We start from the raw sequence: 19,844 nt of genomic DNA on the forward strand, positions 1-19,844 counted from the left end.
ACTTGCAATGATAAGCGTTTTCTCACCACTTTAAATAAAATAGTGATGTCTGTACTCTTGTAACTTTATCAAATTCACCCAGTGTTAATGGAGACGTGACATGGGTATACATGCAGATATACAAAAGAAAATAAACCATTATACACATATGTTTTCTTTATTAAGGATCATCATTCACTCTGACATAAAGTTCTCAATACCTGTCTCCCCTTAGTTTTTAGTTCAACTTCAGAACATAATTCTGCATATAATGTTCCCAAAATTCCATTTATTTCTGTGTAATTTGAGCTTTCCTTTTTCTAAAGATCACACCTCCAGTTCTTTTTTTCTCCTTCATTTAAAGTTGGCTTAGCTTAAGCAAGACCTTATTATGTCTAGGCAACTCAGATCCTATATTCCCGGTCAGATTGGTTCTTTAGTAACAATCACTTACTCCTAAGCATTTTTGACAAAGTGCTCTGTGGGGAATTTTTAAAATCGTCCCAAAAACATGTTCCCACTTACGCCTTTTTCCCGCCATGCTTTCAGCACTTGCTATCTAATGAATAAAAAATTCTCTGAAGTCTGCTTAGGGTATAAAAATATCTATATAAATACTTGTGGACTTTGTTGCAGACTTGCTTGCTGTACAAGTAGCTTCTCACTGTTCCTTTGTATATTACCGCCTTTCCATTCTCACTTCTCATTCCTTTCTGACTTGTTCTCATCGATTCTTACAGTCATCAAACACTGTTTCTGTGCCCTTCTAATTATCTCCCTTTTTAACAGCAGCTTCTGCTCTAGACGCAACTAAAACTCAACCAAACTACTCTCTCACTTTCCTTTTTCTTTGCCTGTACTGTTATATCAATTCCTTTTAGCAGTTTGTGCTGCATAAACATGATTTTTTTATTATTTAAAATAATTTATGTAGCAAGAAGGTGGCCTAGAGGAAGCTGTATAATATAAAACACTAGTAGTTTTTATGCAGACATATGTCTGTTTATCATGCCTTGCTACCAACTGTTATCTCAGCTTTTTAATTCCTTGAGATGACCTAGTATACTCCCCAAAGACAGAATGAATGTGCAACCACTATGGCACCACACAGTGGATTTGTGCCTTTTATGGTCATAGGAGAATAAAACTGAAGTCACAACAGGCTCAGAAAGCTGGTATCTACTTTATTAGTTCTGCCACCTGAATTTACAAGCTTGCTGCTACACAACAAAAAGTCAACTGCAAACTTTTTTCTCTACTGCTGTTTAGGTGTTACTGTGCTGAGCAATGAATTGACCTTAGGCCAGTGGCGGAAAGCTCTATAAATTGGCTTATGCATAATTCAGGCACATACCCTAATTTCTACTTCCTGATTTAAGCCAAAGCTAAAGGTCATCAAGTGCTTTCATTTTCCACCAATCAGAATCACCTGTGGTTGCTCAATGCGAAAAAAGAACTCCCATGGCTACAGCAAGTCTTCCAAGACAAAGATATGAGTTTACAGAAGTCCTGATGATACAGTTAGTCAGTCATATCAGTTTCCTTAGCATGTTTCTACTCAAATAGATTGTGATGCCAGATGGAGAAGTACTGGACTGGCTATGAGGCCCCTGGAACTACACTTTACAATGTTACTGATAAGAGGCCATACATTATTTTTTTACATTTCTTGCACAGTATATGAAGAAATTCAGTTACTTAAGGAAACTAAGCTACATAACCACCCTGTTATGCATCATTGTCTGCATAACATGTAAAATTATAGTGTAGTACATATGGAGAGAGTTCAATGACGTATACAGTTGCAATCTTCCAATAAGTGCACAACATGATCAACACAAAGGCATACGCACTTACACTAGAAAGACAGTGGAATATAAAATACATGCCTTTTTGAGTATCATATTTTGTAATTAAAAATTCTGGACATTTCCACACTGTTGTCAGCCTTTATGAATCCTGGAAATATAGCACCATCACTTTGATGAAGGATTGATCCAGCACTCCTATTTAAAAAAGACAAAGGCTAAATGTCAGTCATTTCCAATCCCTCCTTCTTTATCATTCTTTAAATTCCATGACTGCTTAAATTTATTTGTTGATACAATTTTTCCTTTATTTGTTGATACAATTTTTCCTCTTCATTTTTCTCAAGTGCAAACAAATTAAGTACATTCAAGGGTTCCTCATTTAATCATCACTCAGTTCTCATATTATTTTTGTGTCTCTGTTTTCACTTTTAATTTCTGCCGTTTCAAAATTTTTGCAGTTTACAACCTCTAAAAATGTCAATAGTATATCAGATGAGGTCCAACCATTGCTCTGTATAGTGGTTGTAAGTGTTCATAGGTCCATAGATAAGTACTAGGCAAACTGTCTCTGCCCTTAGGCTGTAAAAAAACACTGATTCACTTAAATCATTTTCAAACACCTTATCTCCCATCCTCAAATTTACTTTTAAAATACTCACTGTTGAATTTCCTAGTTAAATACATTTGCAATTAAAACTCCCAAACCGTTTTCTTCTCGTGAGCTTAGAAAAATGTGCTTCATTTAGTGGTAAACCATGAAAACAACTTCCAGCACCAAAATGTGTTACTTTAGACTTTTAACGAATAAAACCAGACATTCTTCTCTTTCTACTTCCATTATCAAATGCTAATAAAGAAGCATTCATATCAGACACAGAAGTCTGCATATTATTCTCTTAATTCCCAGAATCCCAGAATGTCGACATTATATATATATATATATATATATATATATATATATATATATATATATATAAAACGTTAGATAGGTGTATGTCAAAATATCTAAGACTCAAAATGTCTAAACCCATAATATAGAAAAAGAGAAGCTATTGTACTCGGGGGGACCCCCCCCCACACACACACACACCTCCTGCAACTTATATATACCAACACTGGGATCTCACAACAGTGAAAAAAGGACAGATTTCAAGTTTACCATATTCTGAGTTTTAGATATTTTGTGCCAATGAGTTCAGATCAAATGAATGTAAGCACTGCAAACAATCAGTAGTGACTTGTTCAACTGAAAAAACAAAATTATTTAAAACAGATTTTTCCTCTCAAGAAACTGCAGAAAAACATTCCTCATACTTTCACAATTAGTCAGAACAAACTTTAACAGATGAGCCTGACAATTCAAAATCCTAAAAATCAAAGTTGCAGAAGTATACACTTTTTCCCCATACTTATCAAGCATTTTCCCATTCTTATCAGAAAGAAAAGGATTGGAATTAACAAAATACTTACAAGTAGGGATAAATAAAGCTAGAGCTGCTGGGTCAGGTTTAAGAACAGCTTACAAAAACTTAAAATATTGAGGAACTTTATACCATCCTATTTGCCCTTTTAGGGCTGGCTGGCTGGATGACTATTAAGAAAATTGCAGGCAGTAACACATACATTCTCCAAAGCTGACATAACTGTAGGAATGGGTGAAGGTTCTGGAAATTCATTCTGTAACAGCTCATAGTATTTTCTGTGGGGCTGAGAAACTCATTGTTTTTCCACTGAAAATACTGGCACATTCTGGAAATAGTCTCAGAGAAAGAGAAACACACACACAGGGAGAGTCAGAAACTGAGCTCTCCTCTGAGCCTTAATTAGAAGTATTAAGAGAAACCCTATATAATCTTACCCTTTACCTTCCCATCCAGATTCAGAATCTTGAATCTCTTCAGGAAAAGAGGTTTCAGTCTCTCTTTTACCAGAAACTACATTATAAGAAGGATCAATAGCCTGAATTAAACCCTGAGCCAGGTCCAGTAAACTACTCTTTTCCAAGGAAATTTGAGGAGGAGTAGATGCATGTTTAGTTTTCTGTTTCTTTTTGACAGGAAAAATGGGGCCAACATTGTCATTAATGGTAACAGCAGCTCCCCCAGGAATGGGCAAGACCTTGTGACAAAACAGGGATACCTCTCCGATCCTTCTTCCGGGACCGATATGAGTGGTTCTCCTTTGCACACTGAGGGGACCCTGACAGCTGCAGAGGATATGGCTAACCCCCACCCCAGTCGATAGTAGCTGTAGGTGCTACACTAGAGGGATTTGGGGAAAAAGATTAATGATCTGGTACAACTAATAGCCACAGCAGTCACCCATCTTGCAGCTGAGGCAAATTGCTAGCCTGCTGTGGTGGCAAAGGATGTTTGCTAAACTTTTTTTTGTGGCCGAAGGAAGGACCAACCATGGAACTGGCAGTTTGTTCCATGGTCAAAGAGAAAATGTGCAACTTTCCCAGGGAAAACAAGCAGCAAATGCCAATAAAACTTAAAAGTCTTTAAATGTCTCCTTTTCACACAAAAACACAGTAAAACGTATCTTAAAACTTTTTCCCAGGTCCCAAAGAAAAATAAACACAATTTCTCTGCATATAACTGGTTTTCAGTTATTTTAAACAACTTTTAAACTGACAGGAAAAAAAAAGTATGTTCTCATTTGAAGGTACAATACAGTCATGTGACAGCCTATTAAAACACAAACTCCTAGATTTAAAATAACTTTTCTGAACATGGAAAGTATTAATAAACAGACATATTTTTTTTAAATGGAAGGTTTTTCACCAAACTGAACTGGTGTGCCCAGCAAAGAAACAGAACATGCCGACAGATGATCCTCTAAAGCCTCACAGGAGCGTACTCTTTGGTGACAAGAAAGCTCTGAAGGGCTTGGCAACCAATCCTGTCTTTTTAGTCAGCTCAGCTGAAGGTGACTGACTATATACATACATATATATATATATATATATATATATATATATATATATATATATATATGGGTCTACTTTTAAATCACAAATCCTCACTATATCAAATGCTTAGAATTTTGAAAGTGCAAATGATCGAACTTCACATTTTTGAATGTTCTATATACCCAAAGTTCAAAATATCAAAAAATACACTGCAGAGATTTTCTTCCCATTTCTCCTCTAATTAACTTTAAAAAGTCACATCAACAATAAAAGTATACAGCAAACACAGCACTTCTACTTGTGCTAATACACATTTTTATTACAACATACCATCTGATTTTATTTACAAATTATACGTGTCTGCTTTAATTAGTAATACAATGCATACATTTTAATTCGTAGAACATGTTCAGCATAATTCTCAACAATTGACTTAGTGCTTTGGTAAACAGATAGCAAATCTTTCAGGTATACATTAAGAATACATGTCTAACAACAGCAGCAAATTTCTGGCTTGTATTAGCAACGTACCTCACAAGATAGGCAGTAGCAAATCCTGCCCAAATCCTGGCCACCATCCAACATTAGGTGAAAGGAAATTAATATACACACCAATGGCCGCATGAATATTCATTATTGTAGTTTGCCCTTTTCCTCAAAATAGTGTGATCTCAGAGTTGGTATATTTAATTTGTAGGTGGGTATGGGGGCTGCAGAGTGGCTTGCCCCCTGCAAAAATGAAGGTAAAAAAGTACAGAACTTGAAGTCATTTCCACAGTACGATATTCTGTTTTTCACTTGTCAATTACTTAGGCTGTGCCTAGTTCTGTGAGGTACATTTCTAAAAGAAAGACTAAACTTTTTATAGTTTTAAACTGTTTATAAGGGATGATTAAAGGTGCATTAATAAACAGTATAATACGTTTTAACATACCGTTTTTATTTGCAATGCTGGTATAAGTTGTGTACTGTGAAAGATCACTTCTGACATTTCCCTAAGGACGTAGTGCTTGCATTTAAAGGGGTAGTCACATATTTAGTTAGCGATCTTCCATTAGTATTTTAATGCATTTTTGAGTATGAGAAGTTTGATTATTTAAACTTTCAGGATTCTAAGCATTCAGTGTTTTCATCTCGAGCTTATGAATTTTGATCTACTGAGAATTTGTAATTTAAAAGTATATATATATATATATATATATATATATATATATATATATATATATATATATATATATATATATATATGGTTCCCTTTCAGAAGCCTGAAACATCATAAGCCTGAAAATCAAAATCCTGAAACCAAAAGCCTGAAAATTCAGAATCCTGAAAACTCAAAATCCTGAAAGCCCAAAATCCTGAAAGACCAAAATCCTGAAACTCAAAATCCTGAAAACACAAATAATGCTAATATGTCACTATAAAGACACTAATATCTACCAACTGACCCTGACCCTAACCCTAACCCTAAGGTCCATCACTATCGCACACTCACCTGACCCGCGCCTAAACCTAACTCACTTAAACCGCCTAACCCCAATATTTGTTACTATTGCATACATGCCTAACCTGCGCCCTAACCCTAACTCACTTAAACCGCCTAACCCTAAAATAAAAACAAACGCACACTTACCTGACCCCAACGCATGACCTAACACCACAGGGCTAACAATAGCAAAGCCACAATGACATCAGTATGTCTATTTTGTGTTTTCAGGATTTTGAGTTTCAGGATTTTGGTCTTTCAGGATTTTGGGCTTTCAGGATTTTGAGTTTTCAGGATTCTGAATTTTCAGGCTTTTGGTTTCAGGATTTTGATTTTCAGGCTTATGATGTTTCAGGCTTCTGAATGGGAACCATATATATATATATATATATATATATATATATATAAACAAACAGACCAACTCCAGAACTTTATGCTTTATAATGCATTGAAAAAGCTATTTTATCAGTGAAACTATGGTTTTCAGAATTCTTTTGCTTCAATAAATCATTGGATTTTTAGTTCAACAAGTCCTGGAGTTGGTCTTTATGTGTTTTTTTTTTGTGGAATTTACTGCATGCACTTTCTTCCCTTCTGTGCATCTTTGTTGTTTGTGCTTTTATAATTGCCCTTTCCCTGCTGTTGCTCAGCCTAGGAGGTTGTATATTAAGTAGCAGGGGGTGCTGAGAGCTAGGGTGTCAGGGAGGCTTGCCCCCTACAAAAAATATTTTGTATTTTTGTATTTTTTTTAGATGTTATGAGTTTTGATCCATTTTGGGTGTTTTTTATGTTTGAAATGTTGAGTGTTAGATTTTGTGTATGATACTCATATGAGTAGATGAAGTCATACATGAGTGTCATGCATGTAATTGAAACAGACAACAAAACTACAAACCCATTGATGCAACCCAACTACTTACATAGTATTAAGCAGAACAAACCTTCAGTGCCTACAACAATTTCTGACACACCAAGCAAAAATTAGTTTGTTGACTCTAGGCCAACCTAGATACACACAAAGCAGAGGGTTGCAGCACCAACGTACTCAAAAAGCAATCCATCATTTCATAGAGTAAAGTAGTTTCTCACCATGGAAAGCAGAAGGGATGGGGGGACCCATCGACTCCTACATCAAAGCAGATTCCTTTTCATACAAAGCAGTTCACAAAGCAGAAGTGAGAACAACAGGCTGACTTCTAGTGCAAAGACATTCCTTTTTCTCCTGCATGTATTCACTAATAATTTATTTTATTTATTTTTATTTTGCTTTTGTTTACAGGGTTAAGGGACTATACATTTCTCATTTTAATGTGATTTTTATTTTTTTGTCTAAGATTTTTCACAGAAACTAATATGTATAAAAACATAATCTGTTCAATGCAAAAAGTTTACAGTTTTTTAGCTGGCTTGCAAGATTAAACACTATCAAGTTGAAGTGCATTTAAATCTTCTGAACACTAGATGGCACTGTCATACTACTTTGCCTAGGAACGGTTGGAGATACTCCCTCTTGAAACATCAAAGGAAGTGTTGTCATTGCTCATGGATGTGTGTATAACATTTTCTGACTTAACCGTTTTTATATTCTGATGAAGTTCCAATAAGGGTCGAAAGCGCTTAATCTATATGTAATTTTTTTTTTGGTTTTAAGTGGTTTACCAATCCCTCTCCACAAAGGGGGAGCCACCACGGACCCTGGGAACTACCGCCCCATTAGCCTAACGAGCCTGGTCTGCAAGGCCATGGAACATTTCATCATGGAACTTATAAACAAAGACATTGGTAATCTCCAAACTCTGGACATTACCCAGTTCGGGTTTGTAAAAGGCAGATCATGTCTCCTAAACCTGGTAGATTTCTTTGAAGCGGTCACCAAAGCCGTATACGAGGGTAAGGTAGTTCACACAGCCTATCTAGATCTCGCTAAGGCTTTTGACACCATCTGCCACTCTGGAATTATAGATAAAATCATTAAACTAAGTATAAATTCCTATGTCACAAGATGGGTTGCCAACTGGCTCACTGACAGAATCCACATTGTGAAAGTAGCAGACTCCAAATCCGACTCCAGACCAGTGACAAGTGGAGTACCACAGGGTTCAGTCCTAGGTCCTCTCCTGTTTGGTATCTACTTTTCTGAAGTACAGGCTAACACAGAAGGTCTTTGGCTAATGAAGTTCGCAGATGACTGCAAACTAGGAGCCATAATCGAAACTCCTAATGATGTGGACATCCTACAAAAGGGCCTCACTGAAACCGATGCCTGGTGTCAAAGCCATGGCTTCAAGCTCAATGCCAAAAAGTGCATTGTCATTCCCTTTGGAAAAAACTCTGTATCCATGAGCTACCACATAGGTGGTAGTCTACTTAACACCGAAAGTGTGATAAGAAACCTTGGGACACAGGTGGACAGTAGTCTCTGCTTTGATAATCACATCGCCACAGTAGTCAGGAAATCCTTCTACGTGGCACACCTCATCACTAAGGTTTCTCATCCAGGAAAAAAGAGGTCATTTTTCCGCTCTACTTGTCACTCATTAGACCCATTACAGAGTACAATGCCCCTTTTGGCATGTACCTCACAAGACATCAACAACAACAGGAAAGGCCCCAGAAATATCTCACAAAGAGGATTACCGGCCTCAAACAGATGCCCTACGCAGTTCGTCTCAAAAAACTCCAGCTTTACTCCATTGCATATCACCTACTCAGAGGCGATCTCTGCCTAACATACAAAGCTATGTCAAACCCAGAGCTGTTGGACATGCTCCACTTAAAGAAATCCCAATCTCTCCGAGCTACACGCTTTAGGGACCCAAGCCTTGTCACCACAATAAAGAGAACATGCTGGAGGGATAGATTCCTGTCCCAGAGACTTCCCATACTCTGGAACAAACTACCTATCTATATCAAACAAAGCTCCTCATTAGCACTCTTCAAGAAAAATCTTAATGATTGGATGGGAAATAGGAAATTCACTGCGGGTGTCACCTCTGTGGCTCTGCTCGATGGGGGTACAGGAAAATCATTTTCTTAGGTGGTGAAAGCCAGGGTACCATGTGGCTAGGCTTATATAGGCCCTAGGGCCAATAGCTTAGTACCTACCTATGAACCTAAAACAGTTGCTGCTCGCAACCTTCTGTCTTGGATTTGTTTTGGTTACAGATCCATTTCCACCCTTCTGCTTTAGCACTACCTTCTCAGAGGACTACATTCCTTCTAGATTCATCAGATCCTCAAAATGTTCCTCCCAGCTCCCAACAATGTCCCAGATAAGCACAGCACTTCTCCTTCCTTCCTAATAACAACATGGACGATGTTCCACCTCTGCATCTGTGCCATCTTTTGCATTGCCAGTATCTTCTTGAGTCATCCACCATCATTCAGATTCAAACATCAGAACACATAATATCTCACCTTTAACAAAGGGTCACCATGAAAAAAGGGGATGCCTATTCCAATACACCAGACCATCCCACACACAAAAATGTTTTAGCGATTGGTGACTCTATAGTGAGAAACACAGATTCCTAGGATGGACAAAGAGAGACAAGGACAGTGAGTTATCTTTCAGATGCCAGGATCTCAAACATCTCAAGGGCCCTGAAGACCCTTGGATCAGACAAGTAAACTACACTATGGTAATTATGCATGTAGGGATGAATAACTTGGAACAAAATAACTTGAGGGAGGTGCAGAGACACATGTCTATGCTCTCTCTGTATGTCACAAATGCAAGCAAGATATTGATACTGAACAAAATCCTCCCTTTCCCACAAATGATGCCTTGCTACAGAGAAAAGATCACTAGATTCAACAACTGACTAAACAACTGGTATAATTTGGGGGGATCCTGTATGTGTTAGCCTGAAATGAGATGCTTAACAACCCTAATTGCTTTGCAAAGGATGTCTGTACCTCTTGTTTAAAGGCTTCTGTATACTGGCTAAAGTCTTTGTTGCTCACACAGTGCCTTTTTAGGCAATGTACACCTAATAAACAATAGTAAATGTATCAGTATCAAAACAGGATCAAATTTATGAGACTCTGCTCAATGCCGCAGGTCTAAACAACAAGTTACACAATCTAGAGGCAATCCTGCATTCAAAAGGCATCCATATATGTGCAATCTCTAAAGCCTGGCTTAAATATTTACCTCCTTACCTAGATTTAGTGCCTACTATGCCTTCAGTCCCAATGGCAACTGTCGTGGCATATCCTTATTTATCAGTGGCCTTATCATCTCTAGACAGATTCCCTGAGACCAGCAAATGGAACTTATCAAACTCCAAATTAGGCTAAACAAAACCAATCAGTTTATCTGCTGTTATTGGATCCTTCTATTACCCCAGTAGTTCATGACAGGTACCGTAAATGTGTGGATGAACTCCCTTTAAATTAAAACTCCATCATACTGGGAGACTTCTTAAACTATCCATAAATTAACTGCAGTATCTACACCACCAATATAAGATATATTCAGATGTGTTTAGACCTAAGAAATAAAAATTCAGTGAACCAGATTGCTGAATACTCTTGACCTGGTACTTACAAATGCAGTATCATTATGCATGATTTCCCCTAGTAACCCCCCCTTCTGATTGTTAGACTATAAACAGAGGCATAGCTAGACCGAGGTTAAGGAAGTAGTCATCCTGGGTACAAAGTATTAGTGGGCAGGATTGACAGGAGACAATCATTCATCAGCCATCACTGGCATTTTGAAATGTCATAATTGAAGCATTTTAATTTGTGGTATAAACTAAATGAACTGTTTGCTAAGTTTGTTGACACTTGTCATGCTGCCCCCACAGCTTACCTTGATCTAGCCAAGGCATTTGACACTATCTCTCATGCTAGCATAATTAATAAACTTAATGTGTTTGAACTATATCCCAAGATGGTAAGTCAGATAGTAATTTGGCTTAAAGACAGAAACTACATGTTGCGGGTGACAAGGGGAGAGGAAGAGACTATGAAGGTGACCACTTGTGTTCTAAAAGGCTTAGTGCTAGGACTACTTTTGTTCAGTATTTACTTTACTGACCGACAGACCTGAAACCAAGATCCATGGCTAACCAAGTCTGCAAATGACAGGAAACCGGGAGTCCTTGTTCACTTCACCACTGAAAATGAAGCCCTACAGCAGGAACTTATATGTATGCATCCTGGTGGATTGAAAATTCATTTAAATTAAATGCTAAAAATATAATACTGTCACATTTGGCAGATGAACCAACACCACCACCACAGCATATAGCATTAACAATGGGTCTATACCACATCATTGAATGACCTATTCAGCAAATGGGTCTTCATCAAACTTTATTCGTTGGAAGTTCTATTTGTCAAACGATCACTTTAGCAAATTTTTCCCAAGGAAAAAAACAGTGGGCCGTCACTGGGAATGTGCTGTTTTCCCCACCGTAGTGTGATCTAGGAGTTGGTGTATTTAGTTAGGGGTGTGTGTGTGTGTGGGGGAGTAATTCCCCACCTGAGTGGGTTTTAAATTTTGTGATTTTTTTTTTGTGATGACTGGTAGTTGGACTAGTGTTTTTTTTCCCCTGGGAAAAATTTAGCTTAAAACATCATTCGACGGTGTGAGCTTTCAACAAATTAAGTCTGATGAAGAGGCATTCGCTGAATAGTTCATTTGATGGTGTGATATAGACCCATTGACAATATACCACTTTAAAATGAAAATTAAGTTACAGACCTGGGAACCTAGATTGATAATTTCTTCTCATTTTACCACAATGTAGCAACAGTTGTTAGGAAGTCCTCCTTGAATCAGCCGATCACCAAGGTAATCTCATTAAAATCTAAGGAGGTTATTGTTCCCTTGTATTTAGCACTGATCAGAACAATTACAGAGTACAACACCCCCCTTTGACATGTACCTCACCAGACATATCTAGTAGCTGGAAAGACTCCAGAGGTTCCTAACAAAGAGGATCACAGACTTAAAAGCCATAAGCTACCAAAAAAGGCTAGCATTGTCCTGCTTTTCTGTGCCTTAAAAGGCTGTTCAGGGGAGATCCTTGCCTTGTATTCCGAGCAAACAGGGATGCAGTAGTCCAGGATCTTTTGTACCTTTTCAAATGAAACAGTCCCACAAATACCCGAACAAGGGCCCTAAACCTGCTTGAACAGATAAATAAAACAAGGTGGAGAGACAGATTTGTTATTCAGTGCCTCCCTCACCTCTGAAATAGACTCCCCCAGCAGATATAGCAGTGCGATACACTATTTTCCTTCATACAAGATTTGTATCACTGAATAAGTATTCATAAATTCACCCTGGGAACAACTGGTTTAGCCCTCATCAAGAAGTATGGGAATTGGCAGGCATAATGGTCACAAGACCCCTATGATGCATCCCACACATGGGCTGCCAATACTAAACAAGTACAGACCAAGAACTGAGCTCTCTGGAACCCTTTTTCCATACCCTATGGTACTACCATTGTTTGACTCATAGTCAATCACTCAGACTTTACTTAACCAGGTCACTATCCAGTGTACCAACAACCTTGAAATGTCCACGTCTGACAATTTATTAATTAATCATCTGCAGTCTACCCTGTCAAAGGCTGATAAAAAGTGAATATATGCAATGTCAGTTTCAATCTTACTTTCCATGACTCCAATAATGTTGCTATAAAAATGCAGATTATATGTCATTCCAAGTATAGTCCTGCTAATGGGTTTACTTCTAAATTTTGAACTTTCACAAGTTTGAATTGCTTATGGTCAAGACCAACTCAAAGATCACACTACAGCTGGGAAAATGGAAAATATACCATTCTGTGCTGTACAGCCATCTCCATTTAAATGGTTTGAACTTTCACAAGTTCAAGCTTATCGTCTCGATAAGCAATTCGAACTTGTGAAAGTTCGAAATTTAGAAGTAGACCCCTTGCTAATATATGCATGCTTCCTTGCACTGTTTAGTTCTCCTTGAAAAATCCTCAGCACCAGTCATTCCATAACACTGCCTGTGTTGGATAAAGGATTTATAAACCTATATTTATTTAGTGATTCTCATAGGCCTTTTGTTTACAGAACTAATTAATAATCACTATGATTCTCGTAGGCCTTTTGTTTATAGACTTGAATAATAATACATGTTTTCCAGTCAGAAGGTATTTGGACTTGGTTGAACTAGCATCAAAAATAACTTTAAGTGGTTTTACTATAACTTCCCACAGAGTTTTCGGGTCTCTCTCTCTATTATGCCATCACTACCTGGTGCCTTCACGAAAGTGAGCATCTTAAAGGAGACAGTGATCTCATCTTATGTAAATGAAACACTCACAAGCACAGAAATCCTTTTTATACATATAAATAATTTTGAGGAACAGAAACCTTATGTTTTGCAAAAAAGGTTTGTGAAGAATACTATTATTTCCTTACCCTCCTTACAAATTCTGTTGTTATGCTTAACATACATTCCAACTAACTCTCTCTCTCTCTCTCTCTCTCTCTCTCTCTATCCCTTCTTAGTTACCTGAAGAAGGCCATTTTATTATCTTTAATATTTTTAACAAGACTTTACTCTTACTGTTTTTGATTGCTTTTTGGCAATTATCTTGATGTTTTTTCCTAAATAGTTGATCCTTGCTTTTAAAATCTTGTTTTTCCAACCTTTTTTCCTTCAGTAGTCTGTTTTCACTTTTTTTAGATATCTGTTTTCTTGACTTATGTTTTCTGTTGAGTTGTATGTCTCCTACACATAAGCAGTTTCCATTCTCTTATGAACCTCTGTATCATGTCCTTTGGCAAAGTCCTCAGACAGTGTACCTCTCTTCCTTCAAATATTTATTTTTCACCCATTGACATTCTCTTGCATGACTTACGTGCAAAATCACAGTCTGCATGTGTACTGTGCTCATGCTTTTAGGGTTTTAGGGTGCTTCTCTTTTATCAGCTGGGATTGTGAATGTGACTAGATTCTGTTTAAGTAAGAGGGCGCTGAGGTAAAAACCCTCACCCCACAAGGCAGAGTGCAAAATCATCATTCACCTGTTGTGCAGGTTTGCAGTGTGTGTGTGTGTGTGTGTGTGTGTGTGTGTGTGTGTGTGTGTGTGTGTGTGTGTGTGTGTGTGTGTGTGCATGCACCCGGGTGAATTTGTTTTGTTATTGATTATTCATATCAGGTGTTGTGGTTTGGGATTTGGTTTCTCATAGGGGAAGTAGAAGCTAGGTCTCTGTGCCTGTGTTGCTCAGATACTATTGTGTGAAGAAGCCACAAATGTGTCAGGCAGAAAATGTATACAGGGTCTACAGAGATAATGCTGCTTAGACTACATATGCAAATATGGAGCTATATGTAAGTTTCAATTAAGCAAGTAGCATTCAAAACACCTAGTCCACTGTAGAAAAATTACCTCTAGTTCCGTCCATTATCAGATAGAGTGCCAAAGCAATTCTATTCCCTGTCTACATGAGGACACTCCCTACTGAGGGATATGAGCTACAAAAATATGGTTAAATGGCAGGTGGTACAAAGGAAAAGGGTCACTAGTGGATAGTAAAGCTAGATGGTTAGCACGGAAAGGGTCTAAATGCAATGTAAAATTTGGAAAAAAAATCAATGTATAATGGAAGTGAGTTTTAATCTTTAAAATTACTAAACTATGTATGAACTGACACCTTACATATTGACATATGCAGGTGCATATACTACACCTAGAAAGGGAAATCAGTCAGTGTTACAAAATACTGTTACACTACATCAATTATTGATAAAGAAAAAAAATATGAAAATGAGATGCAACGGGTAAAAGCACTAACTCCATTTTCATATGCAAGTATAGGATGTATTTCACAGATAACTGTGAATTTACCTAAAGCAGGGATTTATTTTTTCTGTTTCAATGACATAATTTTGACCAAAAGCCTTTACAATTAAATTTTAAGTTGAGATTAAATTAAGGTTAGCATTAAAGACATTAGGTATGAGCTACTATTTGAGTTAGAGGCAAAGGGACTATAGTTATTTGAAGCTAAATGGCAATTTAAAATTTGTAAAAAAAAATGGACTAATATCTAATTTATTCAATGAATGTGACATGGCTGCAAAGGTTAGACAACTGATGGTCATAGTAACTGTCAGGACTTGTGGTATTTTAAAGACAGTTGAACTGATATATTTTTTTAATTATTGCCATGTATGACTGATGTGTTGTCTTTCACTGGTTCTGTACAACTGATGAGTTGTCTTGCATCTTCTTTTAACTGCATATGCATGAACATTTGAGTCAGCAAATGCAAGACAGACATTTAAGATTCTTGAACTCCGCTGTCACATTTCCTTACTTTGATGTCTATAAACAGACCATAACAAATTCATTAGAGCAGCTTATTTGCAAACTGTTTATTTGCTTCTTCAGAATATTTCATGAGAACACTTAAGGATGCATTAATGTAGCTGCCTCTGCAGTCAGTTCCATATTTCTTAGAATATATGATGTAGTATAGTGAATGAAACGAAGAACTTTACAAAGTTTTATAACTAGCAAAGTGTAATAATAGTGATGTGTACTGTATAGTAAGTAGAACTGTGACTTTCAGTTATGAAAAGATCCCAGTGTGAAAAACAGTTCACAGAAATCATAGGAATCATAGTAAATAGAAGGCTGAAATCAAAGGAATCATAGTAAATAGAAGGCTATTCAGTCAAAGGCCATGCGTGCCTTGCCAGTAACCACTTTCAGGCTCTACATACCTTTTCAAGTTATGTTTTATCATTATGTATTATATAGTGTTAGGTGTTATTCTAGGATCAGTGGAAGTTAACAAAAAACAATTTTGCTGATTCACGGCAGATTATGTGTCCAGAGAAAAAAATTATCAGTTTCATGAATGCAATCAATTTAGTATAATCAAAAAAGTAAACTCTGCATGCCTTAAAAAAGACAAGGGTATTTTAAATATCAATCCCTATAATAATGATCAACAGCCACAAAAAAAAAAAAAAAAAAAAAAGAAAAGAAAAAAGTTAACTGATGTGAAATGAAGCATATGCAACTTTCATTCCTTCCTAAAGGATTAACAGTTACTTCTTCTTGATGACGGTAGTTCTTCCTAAGTATGACATTTAGGACTGGAAAGGGTTAACCACTTTTGCCGTATCTTAGTGTAGCCTTTTCATAGTTTTTACTTTACCCACTCACTTCCAGTAGGAAATTATACGGCTCGTTGAGGACAATAAAAGGGATATATTTTTGGAATTCATTTTTTTTCAGAAAATTCTGAAAAGGCACACTACAGACAAGGTAAGCATACATTGTTCAAGTTTTGCGTCAGTTTGTAATATACTGCTTGGTGTAGGTCTGAGTGAACAACTGGTATTCTTACACGGAGAACTTCCTTCAAGCAGATAAGACAGCTTGTGGCCATTTAAAGAAAGATAACTTGGAAAAAGAACATATTTTTTTTTCAGAAGGCCTTCAAATGATACTTTGCTTATTTATTTATTTATTTATTTATTTATTTACTTATTTACATTTTCTAGGTAAGAAGTCCCACTGGGTTAGAGGCCTTTTTGTAGGGAGAAGACCTGGGGATGAACGAATCAACAACAGTAGATACAATACAGAAAGACAAAGTGTTAAGATGTTTTATAACAATTCAGCTCACTAATATATACCTTTTATGGTTTAAACTGGTAAAATCAAAAAGTCAGATTTATTTATTTATCATTTGTTTACCGGGAAAGCCCGACTTGGAACAAAGCCAATTTTTAGCGGAGGCCCAGGGAGAAACACTCTAGATGCATGTCTTTGTGACGTGGGAGGAAACCCAAGCACTGGAGGAAACCCACACAAATGCAAGGAGGACATGCAGACTCCACACAGAAGGCACCCCAGCCAAGAATTGAACCAAAGGACCTCTTGCTGTGAGGTGACAATGCTACCACTGCACCACTGTCCCACAAATGGGTGACATTAGCTAATGTAGTGAATAAAAAAGCAACACAAATATTAAAACATACCAGTAAAAATAAGAATGAGGTGTTAGAACTCTGATGTGATACACTGAAAATTGGGAATGTGTCTTTCCCCACTGCTGTGTGATTTTGGAGTTTGTATGTGTAAAACTGCAGGTGTATGGGGATGCAGAAAAAAACTACCATAGGTTTAAGTGTATGTGTTACTGTGTGCGGTGTGCTATACTAGTGTATCTATGTGGGACTATGTACATTTGAGGGGTTTTGGTTGGAGTATGGAATGTGTTTCTATTTGCAATAATGTTGATTAAATGCGTAGCGCTTGGTGTGATCATGGTGTTCTGTGAAAATTCAAATTCAGTATATATAGATAGTCATATATATGCCTACTAAATAAGATCAACAGACCCAAATATGTTGGGGGGGGTAAGCCCCACTGCACTCCCCAAATGCAGGGGCTGTGCCCCCCACTCCTACTAATTACACATACTAACTTTTAAGTTGCACTGCACTAAACAAACTTTACAATAAGAGGAGAAAGCTATTACATGATAGAACAAAATCCATAAAAGGGAAGTCACCCCTGATCATTATTAGTAAAAAAATACGAGCACTCATAAAATCAACTAAGGCCAATTTTGAGAGAAAAATTGCCATGGATTCAAAGGACAATCATAAGGCCTTTTTCAGCTATGTTAGGAACCTGGGTGGAAACTCCCAGATATGCTCAGAATTAGTCCAAAATGATACAAAAATCACTGAACCCACAGACATTGCCAACATACTGGCAGACAGGTTCAGTGCAAACTTCACCCCTCTCCCCTAAAGGAGAGATAACTATCCCAGCCGAGTGTAGCCTCCCGGACATCTCAAATGCGCAGGTGAAAGCTGCTCTCTCTAAAGCTAAAAACACAGCATCAATGGGACCGGATGGTGTCCCCGGCTGTGTGCTACACGAGCTAAATGAGGAATTAAACCCGCACATAAGGCAGCTGTTTAATCTCAGCCTTACCACAGGATACGTGCCCAAGGAGTGGCGTACGGCAACTGTGGTCCCACTCCACAAAGGTGGCACCTCTACGGACCCTGGTAATTACCGCCCCATAAGCTTAACAAGTCTAGTCTGCAAAGCTATGGAGAGGATCATAATGGAGCTCATAAACAAAGATATAGGGGACTTGCAGACATTGGACCCGACCCAGTTTGGCTTTGTCAAGGGAAGATCATGCCTTTTGAACTTGGTCGACTTCTTCGAAACAGTCACCAAGGCCATTGATGAGGGAAAGGCAGTCCATACAGCCTACCTTGACCTTGCAAAGGCTTTCGACACAATACCCCACTCGGGTATTGTAGAAAAACTTACCAGCTTAAATGTAAACCCATATGTTACAAGATGGGCTGCAAACTGGCTTAAGGACAGAACCCACAGGGTTAGAGTTGCTGGCGCTGTGTCAGACTCCAAGCCGGTCACAAGTGGTGTCCCACAGGGCTCGGTCCTTGGCCCCCTATTGTTTGGCATCTACTTCACAGAAGTACAGGCCAACATGGGAGGACTTTGGCTGACAAAGTTTGCAGACGACTGCAAACTGGGCGCCATAGTGGAAAGTGCATCGGACACGGATATCCTTCAGAAGGGACTCACGGAAACAGATAGCTGGTGCCAGAGCCATGGCCTGAAGTTAAACGCCAAAAAATGTATAGTCATACCCTTCGGGAAAAACAAGGTAACCCCAAGCTACCATATAGGTGACAATCCACTAAGCACAGAAGAGGTTATCAGGGACCTGGGGACCCAGGTTGACAGTGGCCTTTCTTTTGACACTCACATTGCTAAAGTGGTTAGAAAGACCTTCTACATTGCCCACCTGATCATGAAGGGATTCACATCCAGATCTAGTGAGGTCATTGTTCCCCTGTACTCTTCACTTATCAGACCAATGATCGAGTACAATGCCCCATTCGGGATGTATCTCACCCGACATCTGCAGCAATTGGAGAGACCCCAAAAGTTCCTCACCAAAAGGATAAAGGGACTCCAAAATCTGTCATATGCTGCCAGATTGAAGAAACTCCAGCTCTATTCAGTCACATACCGTCTGCTCAGAGGTGACATGTGCCTGACATACAAGGCCATGTCCAACCCGGGATTAATGGACATGCTCCACCTCAAAAAATCCAAATCCACCAAAACCACTAGAGCAAGCGACTTAAACCTTAGCACGGATATAAATAGGACGTGCTGGAGGGATAGATTTATCACTCAGAGACTCCCTATGCTGTGGAATAAAATCCCGGTCCATGTGAGGCAGAGCACCTCGCTGACTCTGTTCAAGAGAAATCTAGACCTGTGGATGGGAGATCGTAGGTTTACCCCGGGAATCATCTCTGTGTCACTGCTGGACAGAGGCACAACAAACTAATGGGCACAGTATTTTTTCATATAAGGGGTGGCGTAAGCCACAAAAATTTGGGCTAGGCTTATAAATGCCTTAGGGCAGATAGCCTAGTATAAACCTATGAACCTATGAACCTATGAACCTATGAACTGGGGAAATGGCATATTCCCCAACCCGGGGAATTGTGTTATCTAGGACACCTGTTGACCATTTACTTAACAGACAAAAGTGATAAAAACAAATGCAAACATATTTGGTCTCCCCAGATATACATATGTGCGTGTGTGTGCGTGTGTGTGCGTGT

The sequence above is a fragment of the Protopterus annectens genome, chromosome 6.part1 (assembly GCF_019279795.1).
Source record: "Protopterus annectens isolate FY-2018-M chromosome 6.part1, PAN1.0, whole genome shotgun sequence".
In the NCBI taxonomy this organism is placed as follows: Eukaryota; Metazoa; Chordata; order Ceratodontiformes; family Protopteridae; genus Protopterus; species Protopterus annectens.